General features: G+C 37.7%; 1 protein-coding gene across 1 annotated transcript in view; it reads right to left on the reverse strand.

The window, feature by feature from the left end:
* Positions 1-23,116, reverse strand: part of CHES-1-like (Checkpoint suppressor 1-like) — a 139,075-nt gene that overhangs the window by 113,008 nt on the left and 2,951 nt on the right. The window lies entirely within an intron of this gene.

A 23,116-nucleotide genomic window follows, 5' to 3' on the forward strand; every position in this document is an offset into this window, starting at 1 on the left:
GTTCTTTTTTGTTTTTTTTTTTTTTACTTTTTTAACTTTTTATTTTTTTATGTTTTATTTTTTTTTTACTTTTTATTACTTCATTTCACTGTATTGTTTCACTTTTTAATAACTTAACTTCTTATATTTTTTAATTCAACTTTTGTTTATTATTTTATAATTTTTTTTAATGTCTTTGACTTTTTGCATAGTACAACAGATTGATGGTCTTTTAACCTGATGAATTATCATATTTTCATACTCATTCACATTATTTTATATAATCACGCTTATGCGCTATTTCTGCCTCCTTTGTTTTGTAGCGCTCAATCAAATTATTATATATACAAATAAAAAATAATAATAAATAAATATGTGCGTGGACAGTAGAACAGTAGCTGCAACGTAACAAGAACTAAAATTAAGAGAGAAAAAGCTTGATCACCTTATACATACATATGTATGTATACATACATATAAACGACAACAATGTAGAATGAATGACAACAACGCAGCATTCACAAATACAGACTTCGTGTTGTATTTAAAAAAAAGTATAAAATAAAAAATATGCAATCAAATTGAATTAACGATTCTGCTTTTTTATACTCAGCGTGCTTTGCACACAGAGTATATTAACTTTGATTGGATAACGGTTGGTTGTACAAGTATAAAGGAATCGAGATAGATATAGACTTCCATATATCAAAATCATCAGCGTCGAAAAAAATTTGATTGAGCCATGTCCGTCCGTCCGTCCGTCTGTCCGTTAGCACGATTACTTGAGTAAGTATAAAGATATCTTTACCAAATTTGGTACACTAGCTTATCTGGATCCAGAATGGATTGGTATTGAAAATGAGCGAAATCGGATGATAACCACGCCCACTTTTTATATATATTTACAATTTTGGAAAACACAAAAAACCTGATTATTTAGTAAATAATACACCTAGAATGTTCAAATTTGACGTGTGGACTGGTATTGAGACTTTTGATAAAAATTTAAAAAAATTTTTAAAAGTGGGTGTGGCACCGCGCACTTGTGATAAAATCAATTTTACAAATATTATTAATCATAAATCAAAAATCGTTAAACCTATCGTAACAAAATTCGGCAGAGAGGTTGCCTTTACTATAAGGAATGATTTGAAGAAAAATTAACGAAGTCGGTTATGGACCACGCCCACTTTTATATAAAAGATTTTTAAAAGGGTGTGGACGAAAATAATAAGCTATATCTTAGCGAAAAGAGCTTTGTGTCAATAGAATTTTACTTTCTAAATTGAATTATAACATTAAATTGGAAAACACTAAAATTTTTGAAAATGGGTGTGGCACCGCCCCTTTTAGGACTAAGCAATTTTCTATTGTCGGGCGCCATAACTCGAAAAAAATTAACATATCGGTATGAAATTGTGTACAAATATTTTTCTTATAGCAGAAAATATTTCTAGTAAAAATGGACGGGATCGGTTGAAGACCACGGCAACTTAGATATAAAACAAGTTTAAAAGAGTCGTAAACTAGAATAATAAGCTATAACTTAGCAAAAAATAGTTTTGAAACAATGATATTTCACTTATCAAGTTTTATTGTAAGAGGAAATGGGGAGACATTTTTTTTAAACGGGCGGGGCCACGTGTTATGTAGAAAAGTAGTTTATCTGAAATGAAATGTACAATTGAAGCTCACGCTGAGTATATAATGTTCGGTTACACCCGAACTTAGACACCATTACTTGTTGTTTGTATTGTTTTTTTTAACGTAAAATTTGTTAACTCACTGCAAATGTAAGCAAAGCTAAGTATGTTTTCTAAAAGCTTGAGATTATCTATCACGATGCCACCAAGGAAATTAAGTGATTATTAATGTTGCGTGTCACGCATATGTGGGACAACAAATACAATTTGAAAAAAATTCCATTCCGATTTGATAAACAAAATTGTATTAGTAAAATTTGTAAGCTATTGAAATGTATTTTAAGAAAGTTGGACAACATTTTTCTAAATGTGAAGTTCGCTTTGGTTATCGGAAATCTAGCCCCTTTTCGGTTTCCATAGGGAAGGGGGCAACACTCGCTGCACTAAGCCTTCAAAATATCTCTTGAGCTAAAGAACTGAAATTTTTAGGAAGCCCCGTACTGCAACTACGTGATGCAATGGCCCATTATGAACACAACTCTTTGGGAAACAGGGCATCTATATACTGACCCTTACTCAGAGGTTTGGTTCATTGATAAATTAAAATTTGATGACGGAATTTTAATGATAGACCGAACTTCAAGATATCGATACCCAGGGTATTTTTAAAGCAGAAATCCACGCAATAGAAATTTGCGGTAAAGATCGTCTACGAAATGGCTTATCCTCGAGGACTGTCCTCATTATGTCAGGCAGACTAACGTGCCTTGTAGTCTTACACAATTACTACTAAGCTAGTTGATGAATGCATTGGAGTCCTAAATGACCTAGGAGCCAAAAGCAGGGTATTGCTAAGATGGGTTCCCGAACATCAGGAATATGTAGATAATGAACATGTGAACTACCCCAGCTAAGTAGGGTGTTTAAGAAGCATTTTATGATTCAGAGTCCTTCTGTGGACTCACAAAGGCACACACTAGAGGAAACATAAGTGACTGGAAAACAAAGCAGTTCAGACAACACTGGATTGAATGACCAGTACAACGGCATTTACAAAGGACCTACGAGCTCTCACTGGGTACTATACGGGAATTGTGGTCTACGATATCTTCTAAGTAATTTGAATCTATCCGATGCACAAATCTGTCGCTTTGTGAGCTGGAGGATGAAACGCCGGTTGACATTCTCTGTGGATGCGTCGCATTGGCAAGGCAGATACTCCCCCATCTAGGTGGCGTTATTGCCTTCGTGATATGGAGTAAAAAGCCTGAAGAGGTACTTTAATAAATTAAAAGCCTCCACGTACTGTAATAGGCTGAAAGTTCAAGCACAATAGATCTAAATAAAGGTCGGGGTGCATCGAGGCCTTATAATAATGTAACGAATTTAGTGCAATTCCGCTTATTTGCAACCTTCTACTAACGTTGGTATCGCTAAACTGTTGAATAAATAATTCCAATATTCAATAATGCAAAATGGTCTTTATTAGAGTACTTCACAATAACACTTATACTTCGCAACCAATAGCGTGCTTAAATCAAAACTGATTGCTCATGCCTCAACTGGTGCTGCTTTTATACTCTTCAGTTTCCTCGTTCGCATATTTCTAGGCGTTTCTCCTTCTAGAATTTACTAGTTCGCTGAAGATTGCATACTTTTGTGAGTATCTCGGAAATATGCATGTGTATGTGTGAGAACTACTTTGCTGATGATTGCATACTTTTGTGAGTATCTCTCCGCTGCTGTATGTACATATGTGTAGACATAATGATTGATTTGTTTATGTAGATACAAGTGACTGCTTAGTATCGGCTTAGAGATGATAGTATGACTTAGTGTGGCTAATATTCGTCACACTGCCCTCCACCTAAGTCTGATCGTCCCGATCAGACAAATTTCCTGATCTAAACGCTGCTAGCATCTCCAAGTGAACCACCCTTCTATTTCGTGGTTTCCCAATGGTTTGTATGCGGTAGATGGTATCACTGATCTTCTGCACAACTTTGTACAGGCCTTCCCAAATGCACCAAAATTTGGATGGAACACCTTTCCGTCGGTGAGGGTTGTATAGCAGTACCAAATCTCACTCCCGGAAACCTTCCGAATTATTGTTCTTGTCGTACCTGTGTTTCATCCTAGTACTCATTATATTGATTCGTTCCCTCACACTCTGTTGTTTGGCCAATGAACTACTTCGTAGAGCTTGCACTTGACGGATTGGCTTTGCATAATCAGTATCGTTCCCACGTTTCACAACAGTAGTGCGCCCTGGCTTGAAAATACCCTCGCATTCTTTCTGGGAAATTCTCTCCTGTTGACCGAATCAGATCGGATCAAGGAATGAGATGCGGCCGTATCTACAGTCAGTACACGTTCTTTGCCATTCACATTTCCTCTGACGGTAAGACTGCTTGATTTCCTTCCAATTTGCGACAGAGATATCACAGGACATTCAATAGCTGCAGCTAGCTCTCGATCTCTACATCTTACTCGCTCTTGCTCATCCCCTCCAGTTTTGTTATTAGGCCACCCATTATTACGTTCGTACTCTGGGATGGTCTGTAAGATTTCCGCTGCAGGCCATTTCAATGCCACGAACAGTGCAGCAACTTTATCTTCAGCATTCGAGTTGTTCACTGCTGACGTCTTCTCAAATTGTAAGTGAAAGATCTGGAAAGGAACAGAACCGTCAAAGGATGGTGTCTTTACCTTTGGATTACTCGCTGAAACTGCAGGACGATTTATTTGCAACTCCTGTATACGACCTCTCAAAGCTTCTATCTCGGCATCAATTTTGTGTTCGAGCTGTACAATTTTTGTATCCTGTGCTTCCAGCTTTGATTTTACCCTTGCTTCCTGTGCTTCTAAATGCGAAGATATTTGTGCCACCTGCAATGATAAATGCTCCTCTTGTGCTTCCATCTTGGATGTAATCTGTGTCGCCATTTCTGAAATACTCCCTTCTTGTGATTCCATCTTGGATGTTATGCGTGTCTCTTGCGATTCCAGTTTGGATGGCATATATGTCTTCTGTTTTTCCAGTTGGGATGCCATATATGTATGTCTTCTGTTCTTCCAGTTGAGTTTCCATCTTGACTCCCGAAACATAGAAAATCGCTTAGTCATAAAAGGGGCGGTGCCATGCCCATTTTTTTAAATTTGAAGTTTTCCCTATTTATTGTTATAAATCCACTTGGGAAATGAAATACCATTGAGATAAAGCTCTTTTTTGCAAAGATATAGCTTATTTTATTCATCCACGACCCTTTTAAAAATCTTTTATATAAAAGTGGGTGTGGTCCTTAACCGATTTCGTTAATTTTTCACCAAAGCATTCCTTATAGTAAAGGCAACCTCTCTTCCGAATTTTGTTAGGATAGGTTTAACGATTTTTTAGTTATGATTAAAAATATTTTTAAAATTGATTTTATCACAAGTGGGCGGTGCCACGCCCATTTCAAATTTTTATCGAGAGTCTCAATATCAGTCAACACGTCAAATTTCAACATAATAGGTGTGTTATTTACTAAATAATCAGGTTTTTTGTGTTTTCCAAAATGTTATATATATAAAAAGTGGGCGTGGTTATCATCCGAATTCACTCATTTTTAATACCGATCTATTCTGCGTTCAGATAAGCTTGTGTACCAAATTTGGTGTAGATATCTCAATATTTACTCAATTTATCGTGTTAACGGACGGACGGGCGGCCATGTCTCAATCAATTTTTTTTTTCGATACTGATGATTTTGATATATGGAAGTCTATATCTATCTCGATTCCTTTATACCTATACAACCAAAGTTATCCAATCAAAGTTATAATACCCTGGGTACAAGTACAGCTGGGTATAATAAAAATGGCTTTTCGATGTAAGAAAACCAACATATTAAGGCCCGGTTTTTCAGTACAAGTTCAAATCAGTTTGTCAGTTAAACTACGCTTAAACTTATTCTGCAGTTTTGAAGTCTAATTTAACTGAAGTTTAAGCTGAGCTTAAGGAGCCGATATGAAAGCGTTAAACTCTAGTTAACCTATCACTTATTTGCATTCTTTCGAAATGGCGTCAAATATACCGAGCAAGCATTTGGGCTTGAGTACCATTCGAGCTCATGTTGATAACTAGACATACTTCTAAAATCTCAAGAGTTGTTTCGAAACAGTGGCTCAAATATTCGAGAATTATATCGTACTCAGCAAAAAAGAGAATTTTTTGTAAAGCAAAAACTTCTATTACTTAAGTTGAAAAAATGTAAGTCCCAACTTATGGTTCTCTAACTGAACTCAAATGTAAGATTCCATACTACAGTATTTTCACGAAAATAAAATAAAATATATATAAATTTATTATTGATTAATTACGCTTCATTACTGCTATCAACCCGATATTTATTTCTCACAATAAACAGCTGCTGGTTTTGGTGGTACTACCTTGGAGATTTTTTTTCAACTTCACCTCAAATCGATATCCAATGTAGGATATCAACTGGAGAAATATCTTGGATATTCATTTGAGAACTGTACATGTCCCAAATCTCTCAAAGGTTGGATAGTAATTTGATAATGATAATCAACTGGAGAACTCTAAATTTTACAATATTTTCAAAGGTTGGATAGTGATTGGAGAATGAAGCTGGATATCAACTCGAGAATTATCTGGTTTAAGATTAATTAAATAATGATGTTGGATATCACCTCCGGAACTCTATATATATTTCGCTTGAGAAATGTTTTTCCATATTAGTTGGGTAAACAAAAATTAGCTGCCGTATCTACAAATTATCTAGATAATAAAACACCAACGTTGCCGTACAAAAAAGCATACCTCAAAGGCGGACTTAAACTGAGACTTAAAAACTCCTAGTAATTTAACTGGTGTTTAAATTTGACTGAAGTTTAAGTTTAGCTTAACCAACTACTGAAAAACCGGGCCTAAAACTCAAAAACACAGTAAAAAGTTCGTAAAAAACCCGAAATGAGAGCAGAGCGAAACAAGACGTACACACTCCTCGACTGCTCAAACTTTTTTTTTATGTTGAGATGGCGCGTTTTTGCAATAAATTCTGAGAAATAGCAGTTTTGAAAAGAATTAACAACTTTGATGTACATTTTGTATACATACATTTTCTAAAAACAAATATAAAATTTTGTGCAAGAAGATAGTGAATCAGGTTTTCTCATTTTGCATCAATCAGTTGTGGTTAGAGGTGTATTATCCGGTTGAGTTACTTAACTCTTTGGTGCCATCAAGAATTTGGGGTTCATAATAATTATGCTGCGTAATTTGAATTATCCGCGCTTATGTAGTGGAACAAGGCTTACAAAGGCATCAGACAACTTTTACCGAATGTTATTTAAGGAATTAATTTTATCGGAAAATTTCGAAAACAACAAACTTTACTACCAAGCATTCCATTCCATAACGTCAAATATGCCTTTCCATTGTAAACGCCTCCAATTTCCAATTCCTATCAATAAAGCTCATGGAGTCATTAGCTGTCGCAGAAGTCAATCTTACCAACTCATGTTTCACCCAAGGCCAATTATACGTAGCCTGCTCCAGAGTTGGCTTATCGAATAATATTTTTATTTATACTACAAATAATTTAAAAATTATACTTTAAGCATATGTGAAAGTTGAACAGACCTTTAAGTCCATAACAAATTAATGTCTCACGTATACTTAGCAGAAGATGTTGATTATGCCACCACACTTAACTTTGAGGTGTGTTTCAACTCTGGTTTTATGGCAACTGTAGAAATAAGTATATTAATAAACAAATAAAAGACAATTTTCTTATGAAAAAGATTAGCAAAATATTTTGACAAACTCTCGCTAATTGCATTTCGTTGGAATATATAAACTTATCTTGAATTTGTTGTTTTGGTAGAGCAAAATCTGTTGGCTCACGTGGCCTTGAAATTTTCTGAAACCATGACAAATGTATAATTAGCATCCACAAGCGTTTTCTTGCTTTATAGCCACGTCACTTAAGCATTTTTAACGGAGAGGCTTGGAATATAACGGAAAGCCCATAAATGGTATCATTAAATTAATTTGGCGTATATTTTTGCGCTGATTCACTAGTCACTATCCAAAGGAAAAGAGCAAAAGATTTACAACAAAAAAACACGGAATCTTAATATTATATCAGAGTCTAACTTCGCTAATCACATGGTCGAAAATGAATGTTCCCCATTTCGTTGGAATATATAAAATTAACTTGAATTTGTTGCTTTATAAATAAATAAATGTAAGGCGCGATAACCTCCGAAGAGATCTAAGGCCGAGCTTCTCTTCCAATTTGCGTCGTGCTCCTCTTGATTTTCCCTACAAATTGGCCGGACGGGACCCTACATGTTTTATGCCGACTCCGAACGGCATCTGCAAGGCAGATGAGTTTTCACTGAGAGCTTTTCATGGCAGAAATACACCCGGAGCGCTTGCCAAACACTGCCGAGGGGCGACCCCGCTTAGAAAAATTTTCTTCTAATTGAAAAACCTTATTTCTAAAATTTTGATGTTGCTTTGCCCGGGAGTTGAACCCAGGGCATACGGTGTGATAGGCGGAGCACGCTACCATCACACCACGGTGTTGCTTTGGTAGAGCAAAATCTGTTGGCTCATGTGACCTTCAAATTTTCTGAAACCATAGCAAATGTATAAAATGCGCCCACAAGAGTTTTCTTGCTTTAAAGCCACGTCACTTAAGGTGTTTTTCTTATAGATGCATTTAACTCAATCTTATGCATTATGGTAGATTACACGTAGATTGAGCGACAATGGCGCCATCTGACATGAAAAAGTAGCCAACTTGTAACTATTGTTGCAAGCAAAGCATAAGAACAAGAATTTGACATTTGCTTTGGCACACTTAGCACGTGATATTATTTTTCCAGTTGTTGGTAACTTTTCATTTTTCATTTTTCGCAATTAAAAACTGCGATAAAACAAATGAACACGACACGAAATATGTTACAACAAGCAAAAAAACGCAAGCAGATCCCCGGTGATATCCACAAACAGGCGTCGGACTTCTATGCCGGTAATTGCCCGGCGAATCAAGTACTTAAAGAAAAATACCCAGAACTAGGAGAGGAGGAACGCGTGTCACTATAGCTCAACTTCGATCTGGGAACTGTAACAGGTGAACTCTTATCTATCCAGAATCAACCGCGACATACAAAATGTATGTCCTGCTTGCAATATGTCCCCACATGACACCAACCATCTCTTCAATTGTATTGTGGAACCAACGCCTCAACATCCCTTCCCTTATGGTCCACCCCGCTCGTACAGCTCATCGTTAAATCTTTTACGGCACTCGTCGAAAGTAGCATTTATTGGCAAGATTGATTCTTCGCTGGATTTCAGAACTGATGTTGTTGCTAGTATTAATGCTGACTCCCAAATAAACGAAGTCTTTTACAATTTCGAAATTATTGCTGTTAACAGCAGCGTGGCGCATATGCGCTGGCTCTTTGCTCGACGAGAGCAGGCACTTCCTTTTGTCCTCATGCACCATTAAAGCCTTCTTTGCTGCTTCTTTTTCCAGTTTGAATTAAGCAAAACTTACGGCGCGGGCGTTCAGGCTGATGATATCAATGTCGTCAGCATTCGCCAGTAGTTGCACGTTTTTATAGACTATTTTCCCAGAGCGGTTAAATTCTGCAGCTAGTATAATATCGAGCGTCAAACTAAAGAAATTGCACGATAGGGGGTCCCGCTGTCTGAAACCTCGTTTAGTTGGAGCTCGGAGAGGTCATTCCCAATTCTGACAGAGCGAATGATATTGCTCAACGTCATTTTGCACAGCCGTATAAGTTTTGCGGGAAAAGCAAATTCAGACGGCATATAGGTAGCTCCTTTTCGTGCTGTCGAAGGCGGCTTTAAAATCGACAAAGGGGTAATGTGTGTCGATTCTCTTTCGTGTCATTGTTCGTTTGAAAAACCTGAAGGCGGTTCCTTGAAGAGTTGTTGGTACACCACTGGTGTGGTTTTACGTGTTAGGTGTCGTATCAGGTTGTCGCAAACATAGTCATTACAGTACGAAGACAGCGGATTGTTATATGAGGGCTTTGTAGGATTGTTGCTTAAGATCTAATCTTAAGCCAATACCATACAATGTTTAAGCTCGCATAGACTGCGGAATGCGAAGCGTGTCGGGACGAGTACAGGGATCTACTGACGATCTACAAGCGTGAAATTACCAGGGCGAAGAGAAACTCATGGAAAAGCTTCTGTACGGATATAGAGTGCTCTAGCGAAACAGCACGGTTGAAAAAAGTCCTAGCAAAGGGAAACATAGTCCAGGGACTAATAAAGAAAGAGAACGGGGAATGGTCACGTAATAGTGAGGAATCCCTTGAGGTGCTTCTCGACACACATTTCCCATCGGGATATGGTTTAGAAGAGCCAGCAGAGATCACTCACACTTCGATCACGGAGCTAGTAGTGCCGGGCTTGGTGACCGATACCAAGATAGAATGGGCAGTGAAAACGTTTTCTAAGTTTAAATCGCCGGGCCCAGACGGTATATTCCCGGCTATGCTACAAGTTTCAAGTATGGCGGTCGTGGAATGGCTTAAAATAATATTCGATGGGTGCATGCGGCTGAATCATGTACCGCACTCTTGGAGAACTGCTCGTGTAGCTTTCCTACCAAAGGCGGGGAAGATCGGTCACGTGTATCCCAAAGACTATAGACCCATTAGCTTAACATCACTTCTGCTCAAAACATTTGAGAGGCTGATAGATGTGTACATAAAGTGAAAAGCTGCTCTCCACAACACAGCATGCCTACACCAAAGGCAAGTCGGTAGACACCGCATTGAATAGGGTGGTAATAAGCATAGAGAAATCCCTGGAATATAAGGAGTATGGTCTATAAGTCTTCTTGAACATTGCCGGGGCTTTCAATAATGTTGCAAAATGGGCGATTATGGATGGTCTTAATTACATAAAAGTACATCCTGACTTAGTCAGATGGATCGGCTGCATGTTAAATTGTAGGAAGATTACATCACAATGGGGATTGTACGAGGCCACGAAATCAGTGGACAGGGGCACGCCGCAGGGAGGGGTGCTATCGCCTCTGCTGTGGACGATGGTCATCAACCAACTGCTCAGGCGATTCGATGAGGGACCCGTAAAGTTTACGGCTTACGCAGATGACGTTGCAATTGTCATAAGTGGAGAGTGCCTTCCAACAATTAGTTCTTTGATGGATCGGGCGCTTCGGGATATTCATACTTGGGCATCTAATGTCGGGTTGAAAGTCAATGCGGAGAAGACGGATATGGTCTTGTTTACAAAGAGATACAAGGTCCCAAATTGGACCAGGCCTAAGTTAGAAGGGGTGACCTTACAGGAGAAACCTTGCACAAAATATCTAGGAATCATCCTAGACAGTAAGCTGTCATGGAAGCTCAACGTGGAGGAGGGGGTCAAGAAGGCCGCAACGGCACTCTATGCATGTAAAAGAATGCTGGGGTGTACGTGGAGTTCTTGTTTGGTGGAAAGCCACACAAGAAACAACATACCTCAAAAAATTAGAGGGGGTATGCAGACTATCGATGCTTAGCATTACGGTAGCCCTGAAAACAACCCTGACGGATGCCCTGTATGCCATTCTGCAAATTCCACCTGTAGACCTGGTAGCAAAGAACAAAGCATTAATAACCCCAACCAGGCTCGGTGCCTCGGGGCAGCTTGAGCACCGACCATATGGCCATAGTAGTACAGCGTCATCAATCACAAGACGAACAGACTACCTGATTCCCTATCTGCGCTTCGAGGGAGATCTTAAGGCCACAATATAGGTGGGCGGTTGGCGCAAGGGTGCGCAAATGGCGGACGAGGCGATACATGTATACACAGATGGTTCCAAAGTAGTGGAAGGAGTAGGGTCTGTGGTATATTGTGCTGATCCGGAAATAAGCAGATCCTACAGGCTGCCGGATTAATGTAGCGTTTTCCAAGCGCAAATATTAACCGTAACCAAAGCAGTAGAAACCCTGGAAGAGAATAGCTTAAGCTGCAACTGTGTTAACTTTTATATTGACAGTCAAGCAGTAATTAAGGCAATAATCTCGCATAGCACAGCATCTAAATGCGTGTTAGAGTGTAAGCAGTCTCTGGAGAGAATCGGGACAGGGAGAAGCATACATCTATATTGGGTCCCAGGGCATATGGGAATAGATGGGAATGAAAAAGCGGATGAACTAGAAAAAGGGCGCATCCCTTGAAGCTTGCTCCGTAGACGTCCCAATTAGACTGGGCGAATTTAGCGAAGGCGAGAGGTGCACATGATCGACCAAGCGGGAAAGGCGTGGGGTCAAGCGCGGGACTGTAAAGTGTCGAAGATTATGTGTAGGTCTTACAACCTTAGACTAACAAAGTTGCTTCTATCATTAAAAAGAGAGGACTGTAGACTCATGACGGGTATTCTGACTGGACACTGCCTTCTGGCGTCACATGTCTTTAAATTAGGCTTGGTCAGTGATAGCAGATGTAGGAAGGGCGGGTTGGAGGACGAAACGATCGAGCACGTTCTGTGCTCGTGCCCTGCACTTGCCAGGCTTAGACTCCAGCTATTAGGAGTGATACAGCTGTCAGATCTAGAAGCAGCAAGTGGCTTAAGTCCTAGGAAGCTTCTAGTATTTGCCAAGAGGACGGAATTATTTTATAACATAGGTCCTGGTTTTTGATAGGGTTTTTCAGTTTGGTCGTTAAAACAAACTTCTGGTAACACTACGGACTCAATCAGTCTATGTGAGGTCCTTATGGACCGACCAGTTCAACCTAACCTAACCTAACCTAACCATACACTTGGCTATTGTAGAGGGCTTCCTTAGCGGCCCCTTTCTTTTGACTTCTGTCATCGCTAGGTTTTAAATTAAGCTGCTTAGAAACAACGCCGGAATCTTAGAAGTATGCCAGTTATCAACATAAGCTCGAATGGTACTCAAGCCCAAATGTTTGTTGGGGATATTCGACGCCATTGCGAACGAACGTAATTAAGTAAGAAGTTAAATAGAGTTTAACGTTGCCAAATCGGACGCTTAAGCTCAACTTCAGTGGACTGAAAAAAGTATTTTCCTTTGCCCACAAGATCATACATGAGGAACTTGGGGTCACCAGAGCTTCGGCTGTTAAAGAAACAGGATTGGCCACAGGTAGGTAAGGTTTGGAGAAGCTATATATTGCGCTGGCAACCCCTCGAAATGGTTACGCTAAACAACCCCTTGACTCAATTTGGTACTTTAGTCGCTTCTTACGATAGGCATACCTGCCGCAGGTATATTTTAAGCCCCCTAACCCGCTGAGGGTGTGTCAGTTCTTCATTTTGTAGCAATACTTAGATAGAAAGTCTCAGTATGTGACACACTATCGATGTACCAAAGTTCAATAAAAATTTCAGTCGTTTCCGCAATAGTAGTGGATATACAGAGATATAAATAATAAGGTGAGGTGGCAACCGTAATTGTCAACACTAATATCTCATGTAATTTTTTTTCCAAATAGGTGGCAACCTTGTAAGAATGTGATACACTATCTATGTACGAAATTTCATTCAAATGGGTTAAGCTCTTTCCAAGATCGTTCCGGAAATACAAACAATTTTTACTCGTTTAAAGTAATAGCGATTATCAATTTGGAAACAAAAAGAAATTAATGAGAGAAGTCTGTGTACTTTTCCGTATTTAATCATTAAAAAAAAAATACGGTCACGATATTATCTAATACCACAGTTCAATTGTGCCATACATAAATAAAACAAACAATAACAAGATAATTTTCTTTCGAAAAAGAATAAGTAAATATTTTGTCAAAGTCGCGGTAATTTCATTTAGCTGGAGTTGAATTTGTTATTTTGGTAGAACAAAAACTGTTTGAAATTTTAAAAAATTTCCTCAAGCTATATTTCTTTAAATATAGCCAAAAAGAGTTCTCGTCAGTTAATTTATACCTAACAATCGGCAGTAAGAGTGACAAATTATAATGAACCTACACAACTATTTCACGCTCCTTGTTGCTGTGCATAGCTGCATTTTGGGCTCCGCAAATTCGCAGTTTCGCGTTATTGGTGGCGCATTGTCGAGGATAGAGGCTACCCCACACATGGTGTCAATATATTATAATAAAAACTATGAATGCGCTGGTTCATTAATTAGTATGGACAAAGTGATCACATCTGCGACTTGCCTGAGAGACAGAAAAGCAAAATATCTCGAAGTTAAAGCAGGTGTAACCAATATAGTTACCGAAACTGGACAAACTCAAAGTGTGAAGAAGACAATTTTTCCAAAAGAGTATAAACCCAAAGAAAACAGATATCATATGGATATAGGTGGTATTAAAGTGAGTAAATCTTTCACGGAGACTCCTCAAGTAAAGCCCATTGATATTTGCACGAGTGAATTAAAACCAGACAAACAAATGTTTATTAGTGGATGGGGTTCAACAAATGCATTCGATAGGGATTATGTACCTGAACTCCTAACTAAGGTCGTGTACATAGTAGATACACAAGAATGTGCCAATAATTATTACGAGCAGCGAGGAATAACTTTAACAGAATCAATGATGTGTGCTGGACTTTCTGGATGTGATGCAGTTAAAGGTGATTTTGGAGCACCAGGCGTTGTGGATGAAGAACTTTGTGGGGTGGTATCATTTTTCTGGTTTATTGAAACCCCCGTAGTACCAGTTGTATATACAAATATAACTAATGAAAAAGTTCGAAAGTTTATACAGAAAGTGAAGAATTGTTAATGTGCTGTTATATAAGTGGATAATCACCCCATCTTCACCACCTCACGTCAAAGCATATTGAATTTATGCTAAGGTAGAGCGTAATCGAAGTGCAATCGTATAAACAATATTCATTTTTGATTATCTATTAATAAAAACTTATTTATGGTTCGATTTAATTTTTGGTGTTGTGCAATAAATTTGTGACGCATACAAATGTTTTAGGTTGTGGAACAAAACGTTAATCTTAAAGTCTTGACTTGTTCCCACATGTATGAATAGATCATGAGAAAAAAAGAAGAATTGAAGAAGAGGTAGAGGCAAATAGATAACAATATTTATTTTGCAGATGCTGTAATAAGACAAATGCCTCTGTTTACTGGGAGGGTAGTAACATCGCAAGAAGGAAAATTGTTGGGCATTAGAACGTCTACATACAAATGAATGTGATTTTAAAAATTGCGTTATTTACTGTTGTTGTTGTTGTAGCAGTGCTTCGCCCCATCCAATAGGTGTTACCGATCACAAATTGTCATCAATATCCTCTAACGGGAGTACAAGCAGACTTGCTGTTTCAACAGGAGTGGATGAATGAGAGAGGTGTTACGAGATGGTTGGTGTCATGTGGGGACACATTGCAAGCAGGGCATACATTTTGTATGTCGGGGTTGATTCTGGATATGTAAGAGTTTAACCTGTTACAGTATCCAGAACGAAGTTTAGCTAGAGTTATTTTCCGCGTTATTTTCTCTACGAATTTTATACAAACAAAAATATTGAAATTGGTCGGTCAGATGAAGCAGAAATTCGATATTTGGCATAGAGATTCCATATATAAGAAAATTGAGGTGGAAGAGAATGGAAGTGGGGGCTGTAGTCAGACCTAGGTAGTAACAATTACTTTATCGTTCATTCGCTATTACAAGTACTTGGGGTAAGTAATCAATTCCCTTCCTCCACAGCGTTCTTTCGCGTTCATTTCATCACTAGACCACTTACTGTCTCCTCACAATATATCAGGACGGTTTGAATGTGCTGCTTAAAGTATTTCTTCCAGAATCAGGTAAATAAAACTGCACGAGAAATCATCTTAACCAAAACTTAGCTTGGACTCGAATGGCTCGGCAAAATGTATTTTAAGTTAAGGTCTTAGACGGTGACCAAAATAAAAAAATTCAGTTCAAAAATGTTCGTCCGTCCATCCGTCAGCTTATCCCGCTACCACCACTTTGACTCTTAGTTTTACCAATCAGCTGATATCTCTTTATTCACCATGCCCCAAACCGGATAGTTACTGTGCGTACAAGTAGAACGAAAACGGCATTAGTTCAAGAGAGAATTTCGAAGTATAAAGGGGCTTCCTCCATATCTACGTCTGCCTAGACTTAAGTGACAGTTTCAGTGACGACGACGACAATTACAATAAGGGTGATTATAAAACGTCGCAACCGAAGCTTAGTGAGATAAATGATACATTTAAGCAGGAATGTCACGAACACTAAATTATAAGAAAGCTAAAATACACTACTTATAAACACAGTTAAAAATATTGGAATATATTTTAAACAACCTTCCTTGTACTTAATCGAAATTTATTCTACTTTTCATACTCAGTTGAGCAGAGCTCACAGAGTATATTAAGTTTGATTGGATAACGGTTGGTTGTACATATATAAAGGAATCGAGATAGATATAGACTTCCATATATCAAAATAATCAGGATCGAAAAAAAATTTGATTGAGCCATGTCCGTCCGTCCGTCCGTTAACACGATAACTTGAGTAAATTTTGAGGTATCTTGATGAAATTTGGTATGTAGGTTCCTGAGCACTCATCTCAGATCGCTATTTAAAATGAACGATATCGGACTATAACCACGCCCACTTTTTCGCTATCGAAAATTTCGAAAACCCGAAAAATTGCGATAATTCATTACAAAAGACAGATAAATCGACGAAACTTGGTAGATGAGTTGAACCTATGACGCAGATTAGAAAATTAGTAAAATTTTGGACAATGGGCGTGGCACCGCCCACTTTTAAAAGAAGGTAATTTAAATCTTTTGCAAGCTGTAATTTGGCAGTCGTTGAAGATATCATGATGAAATTTGGCAGGACCGTTACTCCTATTACTGTATGTACGCTTAATAAAAATTAGCAAAATCGGAGAAGGACCACGCCCACTTTAAAAAAAAAAAATTTTTAAGTAAAATTTTAACAAAAAATTTAATATCTTTACAGTATATAAGTAAATTATGTCAACATTCAACTCCAGTAATGATATAGTGCAACAAAATACAAAAATAAAAGAAAATTTCAAAATGGGCGTGGCTCCGCCCTTTTTCATTTAATTTGTCTAGGATACTTTTAACGCCATAAGTTGAACAAAAATTAACCAATCCTTTTGAAATTTGGTAGGAGCATAAATTTTATGACGTTAACTCTTTTCTGTGAAAATGGGCGAAATCGGTTGATGCCACGCCCAGTTTTTAAACACAGTCGTCCGTCTGTCCTTCCGCATGGCCGTTAACACCATAACTTGAGCAAAATTCTACATATCTTTATTGAACTTAGTTCACGTGCTTACTTGAACTCACTTTATCTTGGTATGAAAAATGAACGAAATCCGACTATGACCACGCCCACTTTTTCGATATCGAAAATTACGAAAAATGAAAAAATGCCATAATTCTATACCAAATACGAAAAAAGGGATAAAACATGGTAAGGTAATTGGATTGTTTTATTGAAGCGAAATATAACTTTAGAAAAAACTTTATAAAATGGTTGTGACACCTACCATATTAAGTAGAAGAAAATGAAAAAGTTCTGCAGGGCGAAATAAAAAACCCTTAAAATCTTGGCAGGTACTACCTATATAAATAAATTAGCGGTATCCAACAGATGATGTTCTGAGTCACCCTGGTCCACATTTTGGTCGATATCTGGAAAACGCCTTCACATATACAACTACCACCACTCCCTTTTAAAAATCTCATTAATACCTTTAATTTGATACCCATATCGTACAAACTCATTCTAGTCACCCCTGGTCCACCTTTATGGCGATATCTCGAAAAGGCATCCACCTATAGAACTAAGGCCCACTCCCTTTTAAAATACTCATTAACTCCTTTCGTTTGATACCCATATTGCACAAACGAATTCTAGAGTCACCCCTGGCCCACCTTTATGGCGATATCTCGAAACGGCGTCCACCTATGGAACTAAGGATTACTCCCTTTTAAAATACTCATTAACACCTTTCTTTTGATACCCATATTGTACAAACAAATTCTAGAGTCACCCCTGGTCCACCTTTATGGCGATATTTCGAAAATGCGACCACCTATACAACAACCACCACTCCCTTTTAAAACCCTCATTAATACCTTTAATTTGATACCCATATCGTACAAACACATTCTAGAGTCACCCCTGGTCCACCTTTATGGCGATATTTCGAAACGGCGTCCACCTATAGAACTAAGGCCCACTCCCTTTTAAAATACTCATTAACTCCTTTCGTTTGATACCCATATTGCACAAACGAATTCTAGAGTCACCCCTGGCCCACCTTTATGGCGATATCTCGAAACGGCGTCCACCTATGGGACCAAGGACTACTTCCTTTTAAAATACTCATTAACTCCTTTCGTTTGATACCCATATCGTACAAACGCATTCTAGAGTCAACCCTGATCCACCTTTATGGCTATATCCCTAAATGGCGTCCACCTATAGAACTATGGCCCACTCCCTCATAAAATACTCTTTAATGCCTTTCATTTGATACACATGTCATACAAACACATTACAGGGTTTCCCTCGGTTCATTTTCCTACATGGTTATTTTCCCTTATGTTGTCACCATAGCTCTCAACTGAGTATGTAATGTTCGGTTACACCCGAACTTAACCTTCCTTACTTGTTATACCTACTTCACTCTAACCTGCAAGTATAACATTTTAAAGTTTTAAAATCAAACTAATTTTGGATTAAAAATAAGATTTGTCTTGTAAGTCTATTAGTTCTTAGACTTTCTTGGTCTAAAAGTAATATTCTGGGCTTTCAATTAGATAGTTGGATTTGAATTACTTTATTTGTGCCCTAGGCAGTAGGCTCGGATATTTTGCTGCGCTGGCGTCTTTCATCGTGCCAATCAGAGATCTGCAGTACGTACTTTATTTTGGGTACATTCTAGCATTGAACAACCCCCGCTTTGCATCAATCTGTTTAAGCGAGTAGATGTATGGTTTGGTCACAACTGGCCGCGGGTTAGCGACGGCGGTCAATATGATCATTTTGCTTGATACGCTTAAGTACTAAGTTAAGAACTAATATACACACAAATATTAAGTAGTTTAGATGGTTAAGGTCTGCTACAAAAAATTCTACTATACAACTCCGAGCACAAAATTTTCATTTGAAGTCCTTTTATGCAAGATATTTTCGATAACGTAATTTGTCTCTCGCTTAAAATAGAACTTAGATTGCGGATGCGACAAATTTAGAACAAAGACTAATATTAAAGTTCAGACATTGGTGCTTTATACCTATAAACCGTATCGGTAACCTTATAACAGCTGATTCGACCAACCTTATGGGAATCAACGCAATCGATTATTGGTGCCGCTAAGGTCGTAACCGTACCGTAGCCAGCCAATTGGTTTTTGGTTTCCGTCGTAACGACAAACAGCTGATTACGTTAGGGATACGACTACAGCGATACGACATACGGCACCAATGACTCCTGCTTAAAGCGAAGCTTTCGGCTGCGATTTATTATAGTTTGGAAAATATGCACAAGCTGCTTTTTCAAGTGAAATATTTTTTTTTATTTCAACGCTTTCTTAGTCATAGTTAGAGATGGGAAAGGGGTAAATGCCCAGATAGTAAATACCCGGTAAATTGGTTATACATATATGGTAAGAATGGGTAAATACCCAAATATTTACCTGAAAGAGGGGTATAAATTATCTTTTAGAAAATATGGGAAAGAAACACACAAATTTAATCGAAAATGAGCCCGATTTGTCCTAAATTGATAGGTAGTTATCCATTGCTATCGGTTGAATTAGTTTTTATCTATAATCCAGCGTTCTCCAAAAAAATTTACCCAATAATGCATGCCATTGCAAAAATTTCAATTTGCCCAGCAAACATTTTTAAGTCAAAAAGGAGCCATAAAATACATCTAAATCGATGCGTTTACAATCGTTATAAGCTCATTTGGCAGACCGAAATGAATGACCTTCTTGCGACGGTCGTACTATATGAGCCTATTCTAAAATATTATATAAGCCTAAATAAGGCCCCGATATGAATCTTAAAAAAATTTTGAACAGCTCATATTTAGCCTCTTCTGGAACCCTTTCCAGCGTCATTATAACTCTAATGAACTCTTATTATATGACACTTATTTGGCGTATATAAAAAATAAATGACATATAACACATTGTCGCTAAATAACAAAATCTGTAACACCAAGTAAGGAAGTCTAAGTTCGGGTGAAACCGAACATTACATACCCAGCTGTACACTTGAAATGCTGTTGTTGTTTGTTTTGTGTGCTTAATAGTGTTACAAGGCTTCGCAATAATTCATATATATATGGTTCTATTCCGAACAAATTTTCGTTTAACCCATTTACATATGTAATACTCCTATATTGCTAATAGAAAATGCTCGCAATGAGTTTTGAATTGGAAATCAAAACACGACAGCATATAAATTTTTTGAAATTGTAACAGCATAAGTGTGACAAAAAAAATAAAATTTAGGTACATTCGATTATTGAATACAAAAACAATAACGTTTAAACAGCAATATATCGGCACTCTGATGTTTGGCAATGTACCTAGCCTTTTGTAGCAATATAGGAGTATTACATACATATATGGTTTAACCCTAGTGAGATAACGTATGTCTGTGAGACGTACGTTGTTTTAATTTTTCTCTCAGTCTCCCACAATCGTAAAGAGAGAACATTCTCATTCTCAGTTTTCTCAGCTATCATTACCAGATTGTCAGTGGGGGTGTTTTTCAGCAGTAATTTTTTGGTTGCTGAAATATATACTGTAACGAATTTATGGAAATTCCGCTTATTTGCAACCTTCTGCTTACGTCCGTATCGCTAAACTGTTGAATAAAACACTCCAATTTTCTGTTTTACAATATGGTCTTTATTAGACTGCTTTGAAAGTACTTCACAATTAACTTCACCTCGCAACTGATAGCGTGTTCAAAACAAACTGATTTGCTTACATGCCAACCTAATAAAACCGCACTGCGTTTTTTTAGCGCAATATCTCTCCGCTTCTTTTATGTACATATGTGTAGACATAATCACCCTTATCGCGAGTTTTATTTTCACCCGAAAATATTCAGTTTTTGTTCACCCTATCGCAGAGGATGGCGAAAAAATGTTTCGTGTTCGAAAAAGATTTCACCTTATCGGCAGCTCTTTGTTCGGGCGAAATGAATACCCAAATTTGTTCACTTATATTTTACAGGCGAACGAGAGGAAAACAAAATTTAAGTAATTTTTTGTTTTGAAATTTGATACTCTATTATATTTTATTATTAGAAATAAATCAATAAATAATGCACAATCGGAAGCTGAGTGGAAGAAGTGAAATTCTTGTATTGCTGTAAATTCTATTTTTTATGACAACGTATCAGTTGGCCAAGTTATCCATTGTAGACAAAGCAACGGTTCCAAAATGTTGAGCACATCACTGAAACAAGATTGGCTGACCCACTTCATGGTCCTTTCCGACGCCTTTTCCCTATGCGAAAAAACGAAGACATGTACACAATTTTACAATTACGCTCCGATTCTAGTGTGGTAACAATATTCTTCACCACGGTAACGAAATCATGTGGCAACTTTTACACCCTTTTGGTATTCTACCAGCGAAAGTATCCGGATAATTTTTTACCCACAAAGGTAGGTGGTTACATCGAAATAACCACACAACAGCTGTTGTATAGAAAAAGGCAAAACTGAAAAATAAAGAATTGTAAACTAAAATAAGTAAAGATAATAGTAAAAAAGTGTTGCCTCTTGCTATACATATTTGTTTACATTATGTACTTTCACAGAATAAATTACAATATACATATGTAGAAACTTATGATGCATAATATGCATATACACATCGTCCCGTTTATTCGTTAACCTCGTATCTACAAGCGAGACATTTTCTGTAAAGCGAACACGGTTGCCACACCATGTTTTCATTTGGGACCAAAATTCATCGAAAAAAAGGACCAAATTTTTGTTTTATTTTATTAGTATAAAATACAAAATTTTAGGATGTTTCCATATAAAATTTTACTAAACATAGTGAAGACTTTCCTTTAATTCAAGGTGAACAAACAAATATATGTGCATGGAACCAAAAATGGTACTATATTTTGACATAGGATAAGTCTATGTCTTTCACCAACCAAACATTTTGAACCTAGTTTTGGTCACAAAGCTCTTGGTTCTAGCATTATGTTGTTGATTGCAATGAAATAAAATGTATAGTTAGGTTTTAGTAAGAAACGGTTCAAAATTTGCGTTCTGGTGTTGCCGAACTATGTATGTGGAAAACTCAGTAAATCGTAAATGAAACTAGGCAATTTTGTTAGTGCTATTTTTATAGATGCATACTTTTTCCCTTAACGTTTAAACTTCATATCAGAGCCTAGATTCAGTAAGTGTGAGTTTTGATCCCAGACCTCAGGGGTTCTGCTAGCACCTCCGGGAATAATTTTATACAAAACATTTCTTCCGAAATCAAATCTCTTCCATCTGTCTTCGAGTTAAATTATTTCTTGTGCCAAGATACTTAGTTTTCAATTACCTTGCGTGGCTTAACACCACAATAGTCCTGGAATTCCTTGAACTGTTGTTGTAGTGATAAGGTTGCTCCCGAAGGCTTTTGGGAGTGTTATCGATGTGACTGTTCTTTGCCAGATACAGATCCGGTACGCTCCGGTAACACAGCACCATTAAGGAGTTAGCCCGACCATCTCGGGAACGATTTATATGGCCACATTAAACCTTCAGACCATCATCCCTCCCTCCCCACCCCTAAATTCCATGAGGAGCTTGGGTCGCCAGAGCCTCGTCTGTCGTGAAACAGGATTCGCCGCGGATAGGTGAGGTTGACAATTGGGTTTGGAGAAGCTGTATATTGCGCTGGCAACCAGAAGGGTTGCGCTACACAGCTCCTTGAATCTTGTATTTTAGTCGCCTCTTACGACAGATATATCTACCGCGGGTATATTCTGACCCCCTAACCCGCTGGGTGCTGGGTGAGAGAGATTTAAATATCAACGTGCCAAACGAGAAGTAATGCATAGAATTTCTTTGTATAAGTTTTGAAAGTGTTGGGCTCACGGCAGAGTCCTCGCTATAAGCTGCTAGGCGAGAAGCAATTTTTATTTTCATATATTTTACATAGTGTTGTACAACCGATCGAAATATCTAGCCGTTATTAATATTATTATAAAAAAAGAATTTTTTTTTGATTAGTCGGTTATTTCATCAACAATTAACGACAATGTGTTTGCCAACACTTTTATTTTTAATGCCTGGCATAAATTATATCTTAGGTGAAATGTTATTGTTCTGGTACATTTTATTGACTGAGTAATTTTTTATGGTGAGAGTTCCATTGAAGTAAATTCAAAATTATATGGGGGCTAACAAAAGTGCGGCGAATTTTTGGGCAATATTGTGA

The sequence above is a fragment of the Eurosta solidaginis genome, chromosome 4 (assembly GCF_040869045.1).
Source record: "Eurosta solidaginis isolate ZX-2024a chromosome 4, ASM4086904v1, whole genome shotgun sequence".
NCBI classification, from domain to species: domain Eukaryota; kingdom Metazoa; phylum Arthropoda; class Insecta; order Diptera; family Tephritidae; genus Eurosta; species Eurosta solidaginis.